Source organism: Galeopterus variegatus, unplaced genomic scaffold (genome assembly GCF_000696425.1).
Source record: "Galeopterus variegatus unplaced genomic scaffold, G_variegatus-3.0.2 Scaffold376, whole genome shotgun sequence".
In the NCBI taxonomy this organism is placed as follows: Eukaryota; Metazoa; Chordata; class Mammalia; order Dermoptera; family Cynocephalidae; genus Galeopterus; species Galeopterus variegatus.
Window position 1 is genome coordinate 607038 of NW_007726487.1, and position 19557 is coordinate 626594.

Genomic DNA, 19557 nt, shown 5'->3' on the forward strand with positions numbered 1-19557 from the left:
CCGGACTTCCTGCTGGCCAGTGGAGGTGGGGTATGTGCTATTGCCAACACTGCTTGCTGTATCTGGACTAATGACATATTTAGCTGGCTTGGCTCCAGATGGGAAGCCTGGCTGCAGCCAGTATTGTAAATGGGCCTGATTGCCCTACTAAGAATCATAGTTAAGGTCACTCTCATCCAATGTTGCCTAAAACAAATAAAATGGATTTATTCATGCCCCAATCTGTACAACTAATTAGGGTGTCTGATAGGGTAGCCTAGGCTCCTGAGAATGCTTAGCTAGATACGTAGAAGTCAGGGAATGGAATTTAGGGGAATGGCTTTGCCATCCCTTGCACATATCCACATACACTACAAAGACAAAGGCTTGAAACCCAGCTAATCTGAGTCTTGGCAGAAAACCTTGAGATCCTCCTGGAATAGGAGAGAATGGGGGGCTGGTAGGGAATGGCTCTGAGGCCCCTTATCTTCCTGGGGGTTTGTCATGAGACAGCTTCTCACCTCCTCCTCGGACTTGATGAAGTGTGGAACTTTCTGCCCTACCTCCTCAGAATAGAGCTACAGAATATAAGACCACTTAGCTGCAGTCTAGAATTGGCTGTGTAGCAACAGGGTGTCCCACAACTTGCGTTGCAGTCATCGGACCCCTTTTGTGTCATTCCTTTTGTTGTGAGACAAGAACCACAGGGAGCTGGCACTTTTGACTTATCTTACTTTCTCTGTCTATGTGACTAATAAACTATCTGAATTTAAAGTGGCTCACTCAGACTTTGGATCAGTCAGATTTTGGCCTTGGTTTTCTCTTGTTATGTTCTATGTGTGTGTTTGACAGAAAGCCATGCACCTGGGTCTGGTTATCTAACTTGGTTACTATGAAACCTCTGGACTGGTAGAGCTGTAAATTGTAATGCTGATTATGTACCTGTGTGACATAAGAGACCAGTGGAAAACTAAGGTAATGGTTCCCTGTGTCAAGGTGAACCATGCACACCTTGACCTTGTCCCTGGCAATCGTTTGCACCCCCCTTGCCTCTCGAGGGTGAAAGGGGGAGGAACAAGCATCTGCATATGTGAATAGTTGCTGGGACTCCTGAGGAGATTGCTGGGCATGCTGATTTCCTGACCTGTATCTTCTATAGAGCTAAGGAAACTTAGTGCTAGATTAAAGTCTATTGTGTGTTGAGTTTGATTGCTAACTTCTTAGTGGTGAGACAGAGCTGAATCTTTAGATTGAAGACAGAAATAAGTTCAAACAGATCAGTAATCACAATAAGTATAATAGGTTAAACTCAACAATTAAAAAGCAAACTGATAAATTGGATTAAATATATATATATTTAAATTTACTTATTATTATTTTTTTTAAGTTCTAAGATGTTGTTGTGGAGCAGTTGGGGTGGAGGGAGAGAGAGGAAGGGGAATAGGGTGGGAGGATGAAGAAGAGGAGAGGGGGGCATGGTTGAGGCCTGTGGCACGCCCCCTTATTCCAGCAGAGGAGCCCAGGACGCTTCTGGCAGCAGCTCAGTCTGGATGTGGATGTCGGGGGTGTGTGGCTTAGGCCCTTAGCCCCCCACTACCCCAGCTGAGGAGCCCCAGGTGCATCCTGCAGCAGCCTGGTGGTCATCACTGGGCTGGATGCAGATGTTAGGGTTGGGCAGGAGCCCTTGGCTGAGGCCCTTGGGCCTCTCCCCACCCCAGCTTGGGAGCCCAGGAACTTCAGGTCCTTTTAGGTTTTGTAAGTGTTCTTTGGTGATGGTAGATCTTTACTGGTTATCAGAATTTTGTCTCTAATCTGTGGGTTTTCTGTTTATTCTTTGAGTTCTGTGTTGGATTATTTGCTGTTCCCACCACTTAAACTCTGGGCTGGAACTAATTTGTTGTCCTTTGCTTACTTCTAAAATGGGGGAACTTCCTGTGGGGACAAGTACTTGATCCCTGTGGTTGAGCTAAGTTGCTGCTTTGCTGGTGATTCTCTGGGGAGAAGGCTTTTTGTGCAGCTCAGGTTTTAATTGTTGACCTTGTAAACATTTCTGGGTATTATGATGTCTGGTGCACCTGGGTTGTGTGGACATTCTGGTCTGGGTCTGACTTTTTTCAGCAAACTGCAACCCCAGCAATTCTGTATTCCTTACGAGGCTCCACTGAGTGATCCTGTGCTGACTGGAGGACAGATCAGCTGTTCAAGCTGTGCCCCAATTATCCCCTAGTGGACCTGTGTCCCCCACCGCCTGCATTCCAAGCACTTCCCGTGGGACGGGCCATGTGCCAGTCCCTTACAATGACTCACTGGCCTCTGAGTAGCTCCTTTTTTCAGTTATCTGTGCCCTCTTGCTTCTATGTGTGTCTACGGGTACACTGTTAGTGATCTAGCTGGCCTGGGGACCACCAAGGCCCTCTTCACCCCTGCATCCTCCAAGCAACTTCATACAAAGGGCACAGCTATGGCTTTTGCCAGCTTTTGCTCTGTGTGCTCACCAGGGCCTACCTTGAAGTGGTCAGGGCTCAAAATGGTCAGAGCGGTCCTTTCTTTCTCTCATCGTGGGTTCTCCCTCCTTTATGAGCTCTGTAGGTCTCTCTTCCTCTTCTCCTAAGTTCTAGCTCAGCGTGGCAGTCGTTGCTTTTTAATAGTTGTAAATTTATTGATTGTGGAAGTGAGTGACGCTGGAGACTGTCTATTCTGCCATCTTGATCGGAAGTTGTATTAAATATATTAAATGGATCTCTATAGATAATGTTTATAAGAGACACATCTAAAATAAAGTAACAGAAAGTTTGAAAACAAAAGGATTGAAAAAAGATACATCAGGCAAATTTCCAGCAAAAGAGAGCTATTATAACAAAACAATTTAAACACTAAAAGGAGTGAAGATGTTTTATACCAGGGGTTGGCAAACTATGGTACTTGAATTGAATCGAACCCACTACCTGTTTTTATAAATAACAATTTATTGGAAAACAATCATTCTTCTTTGTTTACATATTGTCTGTGGCTGCCTTTGAGCTACAATGGTCAGGTTGAATGGCTGTGACAGAGACTGAATGGCCAGCAAAGTCTAATGAACCCACTACCTGTTTTTATAAATAACAATTTATTGGAAAACAATCATTCTTCTTTGTTTACATATTGTCTGTGGCTGCTTTTGAGCTACAATGGTCAGGTTGAATGGCTGTGACAGAGACTGAATGGCCAGCAAAGTCTAAAATATTTACTATCTAGCTCTTTACAGATAAATTTTGTGAACTCCTGTTTTAAACCAAAAAAAGGAACACTATTCTAAGAAGCTATAATAACTGGGAATTTGTATGTACTCAATAACATAACTTCAAAATATTTAAATAAAAACTGATAGAATTTCAGAGAGAAGTAGAAATTCTATATTTAAACCTAATTCACACTCTCATGGATCAAGCACACAGAAAAATTATAACAGGATGCTTGAAAAATTTAATGTAGAGCTTTGTTCCCGAAAACACATGAAACACTAGTTTGAATTGTGAAAAATGGAGACAATTGGGCAGAAAGTAGCAGAGCTGAGGATCATATGCATAGATGCTTGAGGAGTCATGTGTGCTCATGGGTAGGTCAAAATTATGAAGCAATCAATGTTTGAAGGCAGAGAAAACAAAAAGAATAGAGGTCATAATGAAATGGTAGTAATTAGAACACTAAAAAGTTAACCAAAGCGGAGAGAGTAGTCCAGAGTGAATGCCACTAACATCTTGGGTGAGCCCCTTGCATTCCAGTCAGGTCTTTGAGATGCTCCGTTTCATGACTCCATTTATCCTGCACCTTCCAGAACACCCTCTTCCCTGTATTGATCCTGTATTGACCATCATGTGAGCTAGCCCAAGGAAAGCCATGCTTCTTGTAATGAAGGTAAACAAAGTAAAATTTCATTCTATCTCATCACAGCTATGATCCAGTGCCATGGTGGACACGTAGATGGGTGGATAAAGTCCAGGAGAACCTGGTCTGCTGGGAAGTCCTGGTGAAAGCTGTCTGTCTACCTTGCACTGGCTCTCACAGCTAATCTTGAGGTGCCTGGTTTCTTCTGGAAGACAATGGAGGTGCCAGCATTACAGGTGAGATTGTAAAACAAGCATGTGGATACTTGGGGTTCCTGTACCATCTCATGTGTAGTAAGGAGCAGGGGTTTGGAAATGGATACTTTGTGAATGTTACAAACTTTGTAACTGCCCACAATGCTCACCTTGTTATTTTTGTTCCCCATGTATGAAGCCTGGAAAACAAAATGCACTTTTCTAGGAATCATTAAGGACAGCTGGAGAGATGCATGCCGGGCAACATCTAGATTTGACTGAGAGGGACATCCTCAAGAGCCCACAGAAGGAGAGGAAAGAAAGCTAGACCCAAGGACAGGGAATCAGGGCCAGCTATGTGGCAATTTGGCTTTGGCCCTTTTTGTTTTCTTAAAAGACTATGTAAGGAAGAGATTGTGGATGGACCACAGAGGAGGGGAACCTGGTGAGTAATGAGATTCAGGTGCCATATTTTTTTTTGACCTCTAACCTATGTGTTACATCCTTTTCCAGAGAACCTTTTCCTGAAGAAGGCTCAACTATGTAGCCAGTATCCTAATCCCTGGGCTGTAGACGCTTTGATCTCATAATTTTCCCATAGTCTTTTCCATGCCAAGGTAACTGAGCCATCTAGAAACAAGCTATGGGCATTTATCATTGGATAGAAGACAACCATATCCACCCAGTTGCAAGAGTATCCTGTGACTATCCAAGGATGAGAGGGACCTCTCAGAACTTCTGAGACTCAAAGACTGGTTAGGAAGCTTGGTCTGCGGATGTCCTTGTTCTAAGCCAAAAAGAGAAACAACAGTACTTTATGCAAATCCATGTCTTTCTCTATAAAATTAACTATACAAAAATGAATAGGTAACTATAATTGAGACTGAGAAAGTTGAAGAAATATTTTAAGGGGAGCAGAAGATAAATTTATGTTCCACACAAATAAGAGAAACCCAGATTGTTAATATCAGAAACATTAAGTGTCCTAAGGGTTCTTAGTAGTGCCATCTGTGTGGACCCAGAATCCAAAGATAAAAAGGGTCAACTCAACAGTAGTATCTTGTCCCTCACATTACTATGTGAGGTAGAGGTGGTGGGAGCAGTGGTGAGGAAACAGATGAATAGCCAAGGAGCCGAAATTTTGAGCAGAATTTTTGACATCTTCTTTGTGATGAGGCACAGAAGTTGGAGACTAGGCCTGCCAAGGATGAGGGCACACAACTGCCTAGTGTTTAATGTTGTGAGCCAAGAGGGGCGTACCATACAAGGAGAAAGGTGAATTGAAAATAAATCAGCATCTCTAATGATGGAAGCCCAGTTTTACATCCCAATCTCTGAAACTGGGTTAAAGTGATCCAGGATTGCTAATGCTCCAGCCACTTGCCATAGGCAAATGTAAATCATCTTTGAAGGAAGATAACATCATCTTAGACCTCAATTTATTTTGAAAAAAAAAATTTTATGCAACATCTAGCTCTCAATAAGAATAAACAAACTTAAGACAATAGAAATAACTGACAACAAAAATACACTTACAGAGGATCCAGATTATGACATAAATTTTAAAATAACTATGCTTAATGTGTTAAAGAAAATAGAAGACAAAATGAGAATTCAGCAGAAAACTGAAATCAACTTCAAAAGTGTCCAATGGGAATTTTAGACCGCAAAAAAATAAAAACCCAATTAGAAATTCAATGGGTGAATTTAACAGCAAATTAGACAGAGACAAAGAGAGAATTAATGAACTGGAAGATAGGTCAAGAGAAACCACAAACATAAGGATGGAAATACAAAAGAGAGGATAAGAGACATGGTGATGCAATGAAAAGATCAAATACCTGTAATTAGAATATCATCCCAGAAGAGAGTATGAAGCAAAAGCTATATTTGAAGAGATAATAGCTGAGAAATTTACAAAATGGAGGAAAGATATAAAACTACAGATTCAAGAAGCACTATAAATCCCAAGCAGGGAAAATTAAAAAGAAAACTACATATAGGCACATAACTGGTGAAAACCAAAGACAAAGAGAAAACTGTCAAAAAGATAGAGAATGAGATTACTTCAAAGGAGCAACAATTAGACTAATAGCTGACTTCTTAACAGAAGTGATGGAAGAAAGAAGACAGAAAAATTACACTGCCGAAGTACTGAAAGAAAATTAATAATGACTTATTTACTTGTTTAAACTAGCCTTCAGAAATAAGGGTGATAACAAACCTTTTTAGACAAAAATTGAGAAAATGATTCACTAGTACACCAACACTTAAAGAGTAACTAAGGGATATTTTTCAGGCAGAAGGAAAAAGAGCCTAGATGGCAGGCAGAGATTCAGGATCAATGAAAATAATAAGTATGTGGGAAAATCTAAATGAATATGGACTACATTAAACATAATTGTGTAATTTGGGGAGGGAATTAAATGAAGTTAAAATGTTCTCAGCTCCTTGAATTATCTTGGAAGAGGTAAGGTAAAAGTATTACATTTATATTAGATTTTGATAAGTTAAGGATGCGTACTGTATTCTTTATGAGGCTGCTCTGCTCTATATGGTAGCTCCTAGCTACATGTGGCTATTGACACTTGGAAATGTGGCTAGTGATAACTGAGATGTGCTATAAATGTAAAATATAAACCAGATTTTGAAAAGAATATGATACTATTACTAATTTAATATTAATTACATGTTGAAATGATAATATTTTGGATACATTGAATTAAATAAAATATATTATTAAAATTAAGTTCACCTGTCTCTTTTTCTTTTTTTTACTGTGGTTACTAGAAAGTTTAAAATTACATACTTGTATATGGCTCACAGATTATATTTTCAACAAGAGTTATATTTCTATTGGACAGTGCTGGTCTAAGGTAATCACTAAACAAATAGTTTTTTTTAAGTGTTTAACTTCCAAGTTAATGAGGTTAAGCAGGGAGCAGGGGAGATGAAATAATGAAAAACAACCAAACCAAAAGAAGGAAAGAATAGATAGAGAGGAAAAAAGCTCAGACCAGAAAAAACAAATGAGGGCCGAACCTGTGGCTCACTCGGGAGTGTGTGGCGCTGGGAGCGCCGAGGCCGCGGGTTTGGATCCTATATAGGGATGGCTGGTGCGCTCACTGGCTGAGCACGGTGTGGGCGACACCAAGCCAAGGGTTACGATCCCCTTACTGGTCACAAAAAAAAAAAAAGAAAGAAAAAGAAAAAACAAATGAAATCACAAAGATTGAAAGTTAAAAGACCGAAAATTAAAAACCATGCAAACACTAACCAAAGGAAGTTGGTCTAATTAATTATATCAAAGCATATTATAAGGCAAAAGCATCTATAAATAAAGATGCTCATTTTGTAATGGTAAATATTCACTCACAGGGATGATATAGCAATTATAAAATTGTATGCATCTAATAACATAGGTTCACAATATATAAATCAAGAATTGACAGAACCACAAGGAGAAATATACACATTCACAATATAGTGGGACATTCCAACACTTATCTCAGTGTCTGATGGAATAAAAAGAAAAAAATAGTAAATAAGGATATGGAATATTTAAACACAATTAACAGCACTGATCTAGTTAGCATGTATAGAACACTATTCTCAAGCACACCTGGGATGTGTACCAATATTGACCATATGCTGGACCATAAGGCAAGTCTCAACAAGTTTTGAAGAATTTAAATTATACAGATTATGTTCTATGACCACCATTGAATTAAGCCAGAAATCAATAATAACAAAGACAATTAGAAAATTTCAAATGTTTAGAAATAAAGCAATATACCTCTATATAACTCAAAAGTCAAAGAAGAAATCAAAATAGCAATTAGAAGATATTTTGAACTGAATTATAACAAAATACTACATATCAAAAATTGTGGGATGCAGCTAAAACTTGCTTAGAGAGAAATTTATTATTTCAAATGTATGCATTAGGAAAGGTAATGAGCTAATTATCCTTATTAAGAAGTTACAAAGGCAATTTAAACCTAATAAAGGTAGGAGAAAAATAATAGAGATAAGGACAGAAAATATTTTTTTCAAAAAAGGAATAAAAGATCAGGGCAAAAAATAACAAAGTCAAGGCCCCAAGTTTTCGAGAAATCCAAAGGGTCTTGGTATCATGAACAGGCTTCCTCAGGCTGACATGGTCATCCTCCAGGTCACTATGTGCTTTCTCCTAGATCCTGCATCTGTGAGAACAGGACAGGTGTATTTCCATTTTCAGATGAGGATGTATGCACTCATGGTCTTCATCTGCTAGAAGCAGGATACAAACTCAGGACTTCTAGATTTATGTTGGTACCTTCCCACTTCTCTGGAATTATTCAAGGAGGAGTTGATTGTTAAAAGAGAGAATCAAGGGCCCTCTTTGGCAGATAATGGGGATGAGTTGTACATAGTTATTTCTCTAAGTAGCTAGGCGTGGCTTTCTAAAGACCAAACAATGCACAGCAGAACAAAGGAGCCATGAAGATTCTGCCTTGGTACGAGACACTGAAGTGCTGGGCACTGCCATATGCTATGCTCATGACTTTGATCATTTAGTGCTGACTGAGACCAAGACTGGCAAAGCTGCTGGAACAGAAATGGCTGGCAGCTTGGAGGTGGAGGCTGGGGTTCTATATAAACCAGGTGGTCAGGCTACAGTTTTGTTTTGCATGTGGTGCATCCATCCACACCTCTGCCAAGTGCTGTGGTATGTGATCCAAGCCCAATGTTGATACTACACCTTCCGGACCCAAAAACTTTTCCAGGAACAATGTGAAATCACTTTCAACCAGTTGGGATCACATTGACATCCTGGTGCAAAGAGGCCCTGTGAGGAAAACTGGCTCCCTTTCCTAATAAAGAGCTAGCCTGTTTTTTCATGTCTCACTAAGTCTTTAAGTCTTCAGTCTTTAAGGACATCTGATCCAGGCTAACAATGACATATTTCATGAAGGGGGCTCTTAAAGACATTTTTCCCCCTCTGACTCAGTACTCAGTATGTTTCCATTCCTAGCCCTTCACTCTCTCCCTCCTCCCAGTCCCTGGGTTCATAAAACTGCAGAAGTTTGTTATTTAGGGCTCCCTCAGCAGTGAGACCCCTTGTGTCTATGCTGATCCACCTGACCCTTGACTGGTGTGCTGTTCTGTGGGGGGAAAAGGAGAGTCAGTACTTTCTCCAGTTTAGCTTCTTGCTTATACTATCACAGTAAGTAAGTAAAACCTTGACTGTTACTTTCATTTTGACTTGTCTTTTTTTTTCTTTATTATTTTTTTTTTTACATTCTGAGATGTTGCAGAGGGGTGGGAGAGGGAGGGTGGAAGTGGCTCACAGCTGTCTCCTTTGCTGACCTAGTTGCTGATGGCGGTGGGGGAAGGGGCAGGGCAGGGCTGAGGTTCACGTGCCTGCACCACAGTGCCCCTCTCCACAGCTCAGGAGCCTGATGGCTTCCAGCAGTGGTTCTGTTGTTGCTGGCCTCTGGCTTGTTGTCTTAATAATCTACTCTGACACCTCTCAGCTCAGCTCTCTTTAGCTCAGCTGGGCTACTGACAGACATTTTTGCTCATAGATGAATATCCTGATCATAACAGAGTATCACCCCAATGGCTGGACTGCCTTCCATTACTGAACATCCTCACCATGGCTGGATGTCCCCATCCATAGTTAGATGTGCCTCCTGCATGGTTGGACATGTCTCTCCAATGGCTGGACATTCCACCAGTGTGTGGACATTCCCATACATATGTCAGGACATTATACCAATTACCAGTGGCTATACATCTCCACCTATGATCGTACATCCTCCCGTGGCTGGACATTCAATCTCATGGATGGATACCCCCTTCATTACTGGATACTGCACCAGTGACTGGACATATCCACTGATGGTTGCATATCTTTCCATGCATGGTTGGACATCCACACTCATGGGTATATCCCTTCACTCATGGCTGGATATCTCATTCATAACTTGACATCCTCTCTCATGGCTGTATGTCCGTATGTCCCCAATGGCTGGAATTCCCACCTGTCCTTGCATTCACTGATAAAGTATTTGCACACTTGACAACTTCATGGACTTTAGAAGAGATCACTTCTTCCTTTTTTCTTCTCTTCCTTGGGCAAATTCTACCTTTTCTAGTACCCCACCCCCAACTTTGTGTTACTTTGTGTCCTTTTAGTATATAGCCAAGATCTCTATGTCTTTGCCTAAAATGAATAGGTTCCATTTTAGCTCTATACATTATTGGAATTTGACTTATCTGACCATTTGTTTTCCTCTTTTCTCTAAAAAAGCTGGTGCTCCATCATTTAAGCTTTCAGACAAATTTAGGTTGGCAATCCTTTGGTCATGTCTCAATTTAGCTTCATCTCCCTCTGTTTCTGTTCCTCTGTCTCTCTGAATCTCTCTGTTTCTCTCTCTCCATTTCTCTCTCTCTCTCCCCTCCCCTCTCTCTTGTGAAAGTTTTCAAAATAAAAATGGAGCAGCTTGTGTTAAAAAAAAAAAAAAAAAAAAAAAAAAAAAAAAAAAAAAAAACCCTGACTGGGGAAAAGGTGCTGTGACTGCTGACCTAAATAAATAAATAAATAAATTCAGAGTGCACCATCCCATTTCCCAGACCAGCAAAGCTGCTCGCAAGGTTCCCCAGTGCCTGCACAGGAGGGAAAGACCATAGCTTATGGGAGGAAGGATTCAGCCAAGGGTCAGTGAATTTTTGTGGGGTGCTCATGTGGGACCTGCCTCATGGAAAATGTGTACATGGCCAGGAGGGAGGTCTGGCCCACCAGAGGCACATCAGAGAGCAGTGTAGGCAGCTAATCTGCCTTCCAATAGGCACAGGCACCACACAGTGGAGACCGGTCAGTGTGATAGAACTGCAGGGGGTGCAGTTTGCAGGAAAGACCCAGTCCCAGGCTGGGATTTCCACACAGTCCAGTTGTGTCTGTGGTGACTCCACATGACCTGGGAGTGACCAGAAGGCTGACAATTAAAATCCAGTCCACTCAGAAAGCTTTCCCCAGCCTGAGAAACAACAGTAAGCAATTTAGCTCAGGCACACAGTTCAAGTTCCAGTCACTGCAGGAAGTTTCTCCCAATTTTGGAATTAACCTGAGGACAGCAGATTAGTTCCAGGGCCATGCTTAAGTGCTAGTGGTTGCTATTAGTCCATCACAGGATGGAGAAAAACCACAGACTGGATTCAAAGTTCTGATATTGAGTGGTGAAAGTCTCACACCACAAAGAGCACCTATAAAACCTGGAAGAGATAGCTGTCTTCTCAAATGTGCAAGCATCAGTGTGAAAACACAAAGATCAAGAAAGGGCAGAGAAATATGACACCACCAAAAGAACCAGAAAAGTACCAGAAATGGGCCCAGAAAGACAGTGGATTTATGAAATATCTAACAGAGAATTTAGAGCAATCCTGTTAATGATGTTCAGGGAAGAACAAGAATATACAGATAGAAAATTAAATAATATTTAGAAAACAATCCAGGAGAAGAAGAAGAAACTTGAAATAAGAAATAGAATCAATTTAAAAAATCAAATAGAAATTCTAGATATAAAGAATATGTTATCTGAATGGAAAAGCTCAATAGAAAGTCCAATAGCAGACTCGACCAAATAGAGGAAAGAACCAATGAACTTGAAGGCAAGACATACAAAATTATCCAGTCAGAGGAGCAAAAAGAAAAAAGAATAAGAAAAAATGAAACAGAATTACAGCAATTATGGGACTCCTTCAAGTGAAATAACCTATGCATAATTAGTATGCCTAAAGGAGATGAAAGAGGAAGAGACCTAGAAAGTATACTTAAGGAAATAATGGCTGAAAATTTCCCAAGTATGGAGAAAGATGACAACATTCAGGTACAGGAAGCTCAGAGGCCACTGATTAAGTTTAATCCAAAGAGAAGCACCCCAAGGCACATCATAATCAAACTATCAAAAACCAAAGACAGAAAGAACACTGAAAGCAGCAAGAGAAAAGAAACACATAACATTCAATGGAGCCCCAATAAGGTTCTTAGCAGATTTCTCAGTAGAAACCCCACACGTCAGGAGAGAGTGGGGTGATATATTCAAAGTGCTGAAGGAAAAAGACTGTCAACCAAGAATTCTGTATCCAGCAAAACTAATCTTCAGATACAAAGGAGAAATAAAATCTTTTCCAGACAAACAAAAGCTAAGGGAATTCATCAATATTACACCTGCCTTAAAAGAACTGTTAAAGGGAGCTCTTCAAGCTGAAAGAAGATGATGCTAAAGTGTAACAAGAAAACAGTTGAAGGTATAAAATTCACTAGTAAAGTAAATATGCAGACATTCTCATAATATTCCAATGTTGTAAGTGTGGTGAATAAGAAAGTCTGGTGTAATTTTGTTTCATTTTTTAAACCATGACCGATACACTTATCTCCTTCCTATGAAGACTAAATAACAAACCCAACAAGATAGTAAATTCAACAATGTAAAAGAGATAGGAAATATTAAAAGATGTAACCTGAAACAAAATGTCAAAACTGTGGGGAGGGGTGTCAAAGCATAGAGTTGGCTTTGGTGTTTTCCTTTTCTTAGCAATCAAAGCTAAGTAGGTATTAGTTTAAAATAATCTGTTGTAAGTATAGCATGATTTTTGTAAGCCTCATGGAAACTATAATTCAAAAACCTATAATAGGGCCGGCCCGGTGGCACACTGCTACAGTGCGCCGCTTGGGAGCGTGGCAGCGCTCCCGCCGAGGGTTCGGATCCCACATGCAGACCGGTTCCCGCTCACTGGCTGAGCGGGGTGTGGGGGCAACACCGAGGGTTGCAATCCCGTTGCCGGTCCCGGTCCGGTACGGGCGCGACACTGAGGGTTGCAATCCGTTGCCGGACACGAAAAAAGACAAAAAGGAAAAAAAAAAACCTATAATAGATGTACTAAAAATAAATAGCAAGAAATCAGAATATACTACCTATGTTGGTTAATTCTAAGTGTCATCTTGATTAGACTAAAGGATACTGAGGAACCTGGGAACCCTATCTTTTTGGGTGTGTCCAAGAGGGTGAGAGCCTGAGTGGACTGGGTAGGAAAGATCTGTCCTCCATATAGGTGGGAATTATCCAATTCACTGGGGGACCAGAGAGAAAAAAATGGAGAAAAAAAGGCAAATCTCTCTTTATATACACTCTACTCTCCTGTTCATGGACATCAGAGCTAGAAACTCTTCAGGTTTTGGGTTCCAGGACCTCCACCAATGGCACCACTATCTTCCCTAGTTCTGAAGCCTTTGGACTTGGACTGAGCCATGCTGTCAGTATTCAGTTTGCAGATGGCATATCATGGGACTCCTCTTCACAATTGTGTGAGCCAATTCCCCTAATAAACCTCCCATCATATATTTATAACATATCCTATTGGTTCTGTCTCTGGAGAACCCTGACTGATACACTACCAGAGAAAATCATTTATCACAAAGGAAGACAGCAAGACCAGAAAAAAAGCAACAAACTGGCAGTAACAAGTCCCTGTGTATCAATAATAATCCTAAATGTAAATTGGTTAATTTCTCCAATTAAAATATACAGAGTGGCTGAATGGATTACAAAACAAGAATCAACAACATGCTGCCTGGAAGAAACTCACTTCACCTGTAAGGACACACACTGACTAGAAGTGAAAGGGTGGAAAATAATATTTCATGCAAATGGAAATCAAAAACTAGCAGGAGTAGCTATACTTATCAGATAAAATAGACTCCAAGCCAAGAAAAGTAGAAAAAGATAAGGAAGGTCATTATATAATGACAAAGGGATCAATTCAATAAGAGGATATAACAATTCTAAATATATATGCACCCAACTCTGGAGTACCCAGATATATAAAGCAAATACTACAAGACCTAATGGGAGAAATAGACTCTACTACAATAATAATCAAGGACTTTAATACTGCTCTTTCAGTAAAGAATAGATCATCTGGACAGAAAATTAACCAAGAAACATTAGGGTTTTCTCCATTCTAGATGGATTAGACCTAACAGATATTTATAGAACATTTCATCCAAAAGCTGCAGAATACACATTCTTCTCAGCGATACATGGAAGATTCTCTAGAATAGACCATATGTTAGGTTACAAAACAAATTTCAACAAATTTTTAAAAACTGAAATCATACCAACTATCTCGTCTGACCACAGTGGAATAAAACTAGAAATCAATAACAGAAGGGAGATAGGAAACTGTAAAAATACATGGAAATTAAACTACATGCTCGTAAACAATGAATGGATCAAAGAAGAAATCAAAAAGAGAAATAAAATATTCCTGGAGACAAATGAAAATGTAAACACAACATACAGAACCTATGGGATACAGCAAAAGCAATTCTAAGAGGGAAGTTTATAGCAATAAATGCCTACATCAAAAAGAAGAAAGACTTCAAATAAACAACCTAATGTTACACCTCAAGGAACTAGAAAAACAAGAACAAACCAAACCTGAAATCAGTAGAAGGAGAGAAATAACAAAGATCAGAGCAGAAAAAGGTGAATTAGAGATTTAAAAAAATATAAAAGACTGATAAAACAGAAAGGTTTTTTTTCCAAAAAGATAAACAAAATCGGTAAGCCTTTAGCTAGACAAATGAAGGAAAGAGAGAAGACCCAAATAAATAAAATCATAAATAAAAAATGAGGTATTATAACTGATACCATAGAAATACAAAGGCTCCTAAGAGACTAACATGAACAACAATATGCAAACAAACTGGAAAACCTACAAGAAATGGATGAATTCCTGGACATGTACAACTTACCAAGGCTGAATCATGAAGACTTAAAAACCTAAACAGACCAATAATGAGTAAAGAAATTGATGCAGTAATAAAAAGTCTCCCAACAAAGAAAACCCCAGGACCAGACAGCTTCACTGCCAAAGTCTACCAAACATTTAAAGAAGAACTAATACCAATTCTTCTCAAACTCTTCCAAAAAATTGAAGAGGAGGGAATACTTCCAAACTCTTTCTACAAGGCCAAGCATTACCCTCATACCAAAGCCAGAAAAAGACACAACAAAAAAGAAAACTACAGACTAATATCCCCAATGAACATAGATGTAAAAATCCTTAATGAAATACTAGTGAACTGAATCTAACACATTAAAAAGATCACACACCATGATCAAGTGAGATTCATCCCAGGGATGCAAGGATGGTTCAAAATACACAAATCAATAATGTGATACACCACTTCAACAGAATGAAGGGAAAAAACATAACATCATTTCAATAGATGCAGAAGAAGCATTTGATAAAATCCAATACCACTTCATGATAAAAACACTCAAGAAATCGGGTATAGAAAGAATGTACCTCAATACAATAAATGCCATATATGACAAATCAACAGTTAATATACTGAATGGACAAAAGTGAAAGGCTTTTCCTTTGAGATCTGGAACAAGATAAGGGTGCCCACATTCCCCACTCTTCTTCAACATAGTACTGGAAGTTCTAGACAGTACTATTGCAATAAAGCAAGAGAAAGAAATAAAGGGCATCCAAATCAGAAAGGAGGAAGTCAAACTATCCCTATTTGCAGATGACTTAATCCTATACATAGAAAACCCTAAAAACTCCATCAAAAAATTACTAAAACTAATAAATGAATTCACTGTAGTGGCCAAATACAAAATCTACACACAAAAATCAAGTGTTCCTATACACCACCAACAAAATACCTGGAGAAGAAATCAAGAAAATAATTCTATTCCCAATATCTTCCAAAAAAATGAAATACCTAGAAGTAAATTTAACCAAGTAGGTGAAAGACCTCTATAACAAAAACTATAAAACATTGGTAAAGGAAATTGAAGAAGACACAGATAAATGGAAAGATATCCCCTATTAATGGATTGGAAGAATTAATGCTTATCAAAATGTCCATATTACCCAAAGTAATCTACAGATTCAGTGCAATTCCTATCAAAATACCAATGACATTCTTCACAGAAATAGAAAATGCAATTTTGACATTTATATGGAATCTCAAAAGACCCCGTATAGCCAAAGCAATTTTAAACAAAAAGATCAAAGTTGAAGGCATCATACTGCCTGACTTCAAAATATACTGTAAATCTATAGTAACCAAAACAGCATGGTATTGGCATAAAAACAGACAAACAGACCAATGGAATAGAACAGAGAGCTTAGAAATAAACGGGCATTTACAGAAACTAATTTTTGACAAAGGTGCTAAAAATAGACACTGGGGAAGGTGCCTTTTCAATAAATGGTGCTGGGAAAATTGAATATCCACATGCAGAAGATTATCTCTCGCCATACACAAAAATCAGTTCAAAATGGACTAAAGACCTAAATTTGAGATCCAAAACCATGAAACTACTAGAAGAAATCATAGGGGAAACATTAAACGAAATGGGAGTCAGCAGCACTTTTTTGAACAAGACTACAAAGGCATCAGCAACTAAGGCAAGAATAAACTAATGGGACTGCATCAAACTAAACAGCTTCTGCACAACAAGGGACATTATCAACTGAGTGAAGAGGCAACCTATAAAATGGGAGAAAGTGTTTGCAAACTACTCATCTGACAAAGGTCTAATATCCAGAATATATAAGGAACTCACACAATTCAACAGCAAAAAACAAATAACCCAATTTAAAAATGGGCAAAGGACCTGAACAGACATTCCCCAAAAGAAGACAAACAAATGGCCAACAGGCACATGAAAAAATGCTCAACATCACTAATTATCAGGGAAATGCAAATTAAAACCACAATGAGATATCATCTTACTCTAGTTAGAATGGTTATTATAAAAAAGACAGTAACAACAATAATAAAAAGAAAATAACAAATGCTGGCAAGGGTGTGGAGAAAGGAAAAACTCCTACATTGTTGGTAGGAATGTAAATTGGTACAACCATTGTGGGAAACAAATGTGGAATTAAAAATTGAACTACCTTAGAACCCAGCAGTCCCACTACTGGGTATAAACCCAAAGGAAATGAAATCAATATTCTGAAGAGACACCTGCACTCCCATGTTCATTGCACACTATTCACAATAGCCAAGAGATGGAATCAACCTAAATGCCCATCAATGGATGAATGAATAAAAAACTGGTATATATACATGTAACAGCCTGAACAGAAGTGACTCCATTTTGTTAAACCCTTGTATTTAAAAACTTGTTCTCTTGTATAACCCAAACCACATAGCCTGCAGCTAATTGCTAGAAAACAATATCTCTTGCTCTTTCATCGTACACAAATAATTAGAGAAAAATTATTAACCCAGATGGCCATTCTTTACTAGCTTCCTAACCTGATCTTACTGGAGAATAACAGGAACTGAACCCATGGAGAATGAAGTATGACACTAGTCAACTCCTACCTGGAAAGCTCCTTGATGATTATGTGAAACACTCAAGCATGCCTGCATGTCCCCACTTGGTCGCTATGAATCAACTTTCCACCACAGACCTCTGCATAACACTTTGGCAAACCTGGGGAGGAGGAGATGGGCTTTGAGACATAAGTCTGCCATTTTCTCAGGCTGCTGGCTTCCTGATTAAAGGCTACCTTTCCTTACACCCACACTTGTCTCTCAATTATTGGCCATTGAGCAGCAAGCAAATGGACCTTTGGGGTCTCGGTAACATACACAATGGAATACTATTTGGCTATTTTAAAAAATGAAATTTTGTCATTTGCAACAAAATGGATGGAACTGGAAACCATGATGTTAAGTGAAGTAAGCCAGGTACAGAAAGACAAATACTGCATCATCTCACTCATATGTGGAATCTTAAAAAAAAAGAAGAAGAAAGAAAGAAAGAAAGAAAAAGAGGTTCTCATAGAACTGAAGAGTAGAGTAATGGTTACCAGATGCCAGGAAGGGAAGGGGGGCCAGGGAGAGGGGAAGTGGTGGATTAACAGGTACAAAGCTATGCCATCTATACTAAGTGAATCAATATACAGTATAAGCATGTATTGAAACCACACACTGTACCCCACAAATTTGTACAAGTAGATATTTAAATATATATATTTTAAACCCTGACCAATAAAGCCAGAGAAAGGCCACTAAGTGGAGAGTTCTCATGCATGTATTCCTGATAACAAGAACTACCACAAAGGACTCTTCAAAGCCACAACCTTGCAAGGATACCATCACAACCTTAATAAAAAATATTTCTGCAAGGACATTTGCCCAGCAACTCCCTGTCCAACTTCAGACAGGCATCACCCTTGTTGTTGATCCTTGTAGCCAAGGAAAATTATCCCAAAACAATTATGTAAACCTTCATCATTTTTTCTTTAAAACCCTTTGTCTCCCTTTACCTCCCTGAATATGCACATAGTTTACCATGGCATGTATATTCCCACTGCAGTGCCTTATTCCTGAATAAATATCATTCTCTTTTATAGAGCCTCTCTCTGTTTGTTATTTAGGTTGACACTCTCAATCATAACACCTACCCACACAAACACAGTTGACAAAATCATAAATGTTCCTAATCCATAATTTATCATTACAGTAGCTCCTGTTTTAATTCATTTATGTTGCTATATAAATACCTTAGACCAGGGAATACATAAACAACAGAAATTTATTTCTCACAGTTCTGGAGGCTGGGAAGTCCAAGATCAAGGTGTGTGGTGGAGTCTAGCTCTTTGCTTCATCAATGACGCCTTGTTGCTGCATCATCACAAGGGGTGAACACTGTGTCCTCACATGCCAGAAGGCAAAATGGCTCCCTTAAGCCTCTTTTATAAGGACACGTAACCACCTCCCAAAGTCCCCATCTCTTAGTACTACTGCATTGGAGACTAAGTTTCAGCATATGAATTTTGGAGAGACACAAACATTCAGACCATAGCAGCTTAATACCATAGCTGCCTGGATAAAATTTCTATTGCTGTGCTGCCTCCACCTGTCTTTTCCTTTCCACAACAGTGTTCACATCATCACATTGGCAGAAATTCATTGTCCTCTTTTTATCTACCCTTAAAATTTCCCTCTTCTCCTGTCCATCTCCTGTATAACATTCCATCCTTTTTTCTTGCCTCTCTCCCTTCTCTTAAATGTTTGTCTGAATTAAGACTCTTTTGGTTGCAAATGACAGAAAATGGACTTTGACACCAAAAAGGAAATTTATTGGTTTACTTGACAGTTAAAGAGTGTATTGGTTTATGTGGCTGCTGTAACAAATTACCACATATTTGGTGGCTTAAAAAACAGAAACATGTTCTCTTATGGCTTTGGAGGCTAGAGTCCAAAAATAAAGTGTCTTCACACACAAAGAATGATTATAGTTCATAATGATGAATATACTAATTACCCTGATTTGATCATCATGTACTGCACACAGGTATTGATATTCAACTCTGTACTCCACAAATATATAATCAATTATGTTCATTAAAAACAAACAAATTTTGTGAAGAGTGCTGCAATGAACATTGGGGAACAGGTATACTTTCGACTTGATGATTTCCA